A 3632-nucleotide genomic window follows, 5' to 3' on the forward strand; every position below is an offset into this window, starting at 1 on the left:
CTAGAACCGTCTAAAGCTTCTAGTTTTTTTAGAACCATCTAAAAATTTAGCAGCCATATCACAAAAACCGCGCAGTAAAAGCAGTGATGTCTGACCTTATCTTTAGTATAACAGAATGTAACATTGCTTTTTGCCTAAAAATATATTGAGTTTTGAGTACCTACTCCTAAGTTATGATAAGGCCTTCTTCAGGTAATTAAATTTTATTTTGAGTGCCTATGGTATCAGACGCTTTATCCATTTGACATGGAAGAATAAAATTGTATTTTATTTATTTCTATCTCTACAAACGAGTTGTTACTTTGCGCTCCCTGAACTAAGTTTTGATGTATTAGTATAACGCCGTAAGCATATCCTTTCCGAAGTAAAACTTGGTGATATTGCAATATTTAATAAAAAATTAAAAAAGGGCTTTGGCATGTTTAAGTGTCGTTAAAAGCATCCAGGGTAAAGAGACGCATCCTCGTTTTAAGAGGTACGAAATTATTCATGCTCTTTTTCGAGCAAAAAGCATTTGCAAATAATGTTTTAAAAAGCGCTGTTTTAAACAGTCTTTGCTAAATATATAAAAATAACGAACATATCTTTTGTTAAGAAGTAGGTTGGGTAACAACCCATACAGCACATCAAATCACATTTACGATGTGTTTACATTATTTGATGTAGACCATAGACTTAGAATAAAATATAGACTACACTATTTACATTTAAGCGCGGTCCAATATTAATTTTTGTAAACATGTTTACTCCTGGGTGCAGCTGACCTCGGCCGTCTGAGTCTTTCGCCTCCAGCCTATGTTGTCACGTGTAAAATATTATTAATATTTTTTTTGTTGTTATACACATATATTGAGATATTAAAACTGTATTTTAATAAAGTAGTGTTTAATAGTAGAAAGATGTATTAAATAGTCCCTATACTACTAAATTATAAGTCGGAGACTATTTAAAAATGACAAATTCTTTACAATTTGGCAACACCCATCAATCGCCGGGTCGCCTGTTCATTCTTTATTCTCTCGTAGTAGAGCCATAGTAGAGTAAAGCACGTGTCGTAAAACCTTGTTGTCACAGTTTCTCCATGGCTATTTTATTGTTTTTATTGGATGTTTTGATTTTGTATTTTTTGGATTCGATTTTCTTAGTGTGTAGTGTCGGTTTAGTGTTTATTTTGATTACTTTTATTTAAAAACTATAAAACATGGTTCGTCAGTGCCAAATTTGTAAGAAATTGGACTATTTAAGTCCTGGAACAACATTCCACAGGTAAGTCAAATTTACTATTTTGGCGTCAGTGGCGTTGTAGAAAGGCGCTTATTTAGATAATAATTTAGTAAATTATAAACCCTGGAAAATCTGTATTTTTTATATTTATCATTTACGTAAAGGTTCTTACTAACCTCGTTATTAATATAACGAGTAGATACATTATTAAGTACATAAGAAGTAGACACATTATTTTCTTGGGCATTGGTTAATTTAATGCTTTTTTTTATGAAAAATGTGTTTCTTTTTATTCTAAAACCATCCTTAGAATCTAAAATAACATACAGGAATTCCAGAATGATATTCCATTATGAAACAACAATTTTTAAGGCTTATTATAAACTATAAACAATCGAGAAAGTCGAAAAAATTACAAGCTACCAAACATTTTAAAATACCAAACATTCCTTATTTTTTTTCAAGACTAAAATATTTTACAAACATTACTTTTTCCCTATAGTTTCACATCAGGTATAGAAATAACTACGTTTTTATGATAGGGTCACCATTATGATAACAAAAATGACGAACAATGGTCCAGAAATGTAAACAAGTACATATTTTTTGTAAATATTTTTCTTACCGCTTGCATTTTTGTCCATTATTATTTCACAAATTATACAGGGTTATGTAAACCAGGTAGATATTTCGTTTTTTTTATATTAAACAAAGATAAAATAAATATGCCATTTTAAAATTTATCCAGTACTTACCTAGAGTTTTTTCTTTTTTTTTCTCGACTGTTAATCTATTATTAATTTGTAATACCGTATGATCGAAAAAAACGGCGTCCAGTTGGCTTGGAAAAAACCATCGATACATACTCCATATAATTTTACATATAAAATGACAGCGATCTTCATTTCATAGCCATCGCTGACGCCGTTTTTTTTCGATTATAAGGTATAATTTTCATTTTTTCTTTTATAATGTAATATCACTTAAGTAATATCACATATAATCTGAAGATAGTTTTAGAATTAACCAAAACGTAAATCTTTAATAAAACAATCTGTTATTATTTGCCATATATGTATGTATCCAAGAAAATAATTTACATATTATTATTATATGTTTTACTGTTTTTTATCTTTATTTGAAACTCAGAAATGTTGCATTGGCTTTCTAAAAAAATGAACTTGTAAGTTTTTAAAATGCTTCGTTTCGGAGATACAGGGTGTAGAAGTTTCATTTTTATTTCGATTTTTTTCCAAATAATTTCTGAAGTGACGTCAATATTTGGACGAAAATTGGCGTTTGGGAGTTTTTTGACATGAAAAATTAGATTTAGATGTCAATTTGACTTTTACTAATAGGGGGCGCCACCTACATATTTTTTAAGTTATTTGAAGAGTAATACTTTTTGTCTGTATCTATATAAAACTACTGAGAAAAATTTACATTTCCAACGTTTTTTACTTAATAAGGTCTCTTGTTGACACTCGCCACAAGTATAGTTCTCAAGATATTTGGAAACGAATTAATCAATACATTCTTCATAAATTATTTGGAAAAAAGCGAAATAAAAATGAAATTTCTACACTCTGTATCTCTGAAACGAAGCATTTTAGGACATAAATTTATACTATTTTTTTTACTGATTTTATTTGCAGATTATGCTGCCAAAGTTTCCTGAATACAATTCCGACCACTCTGTATATCAAGATATCCCCCATTACGTACTAGTTTTTCTTAATAATTTTCTATACATTTTCCAACGCCAAGATGTACCAAGCGCATACAAATACATCAAGCTTCAAACAAGCTTGCACGTTGACAGTAATACCTACAGTAATATTGTATTATATTAATGTAATATTTTTGAACCAATGTTCAATATTACTGTAGTAATACTGTTTATACTCATGCCTTTTATATTTGTTTGAATTTGGTGCATATTTCCATTGAATAAAGTATAGTCACCATTACCATTATTATACTTACTCTATAATAAAGACAGTAACGAGTTAAATAAATGTAGTTTTCATTTTATTCACTTCCTAAAAGCTTGCTTTAATGGAACAGATTCCTGTTTTTTCTAATTTACATAATAAGACATCACTTTTACCGGAAAAAAAAATTAAACAATTATAAAGTTTTTTCTCTTTCTGTTCTATTATATCTATAGAATAGATCCTGTTTTGATTAATATTAGAGTTGTAAATGTTTGACTAAAATTAATATTTTATTAAATTAATAATTTATCATCAATTTCAAAAATTAAATAATTTCGATTATTAAAATTTCTTCTATAACACGTACTTTATTATTTTTATCGTTTTTAGACTCTAAGACGTATTTTTTTTTCTAAGTCCTAAACTTTGCTTTATATTAAACTATTTTCTTTATCCTAAATCTTAATAATA

The 3632-nt window shown here is 28.2% G+C and overlaps 1 long non-coding RNA gene across 1 annotated transcript; it reads left to right on the plus strand.

Moving 5' to 3' along the window:
* Positions 1-1178: 1178 nt before the first annotated feature.
* Positions 1179-3238, plus strand: LOC115876948. Its single transcript, XR_004049239.1, has 2 exons — positions 1179-1266; positions 2880-3238. It is a non-coding gene; the product is annotated as an uncharacterized LOC115876948 (long non-coding RNA).
* The last annotated feature ends 394 nt before the right edge of the window (positions 3239-3632 follow it).

The sequence above is a fragment of the Sitophilus oryzae genome, unplaced genomic scaffold, assembly GCF_002938485.1.
Source record: "Sitophilus oryzae breed Bouriz unplaced genomic scaffold, Soryzae_2.0 scaffold_1441_pilon_pilon, whole genome shotgun sequence".
Taxonomy (NCBI): domain Eukaryota; kingdom Metazoa; phylum Arthropoda; class Insecta; order Coleoptera; family Curculionidae; genus Sitophilus; species Sitophilus oryzae.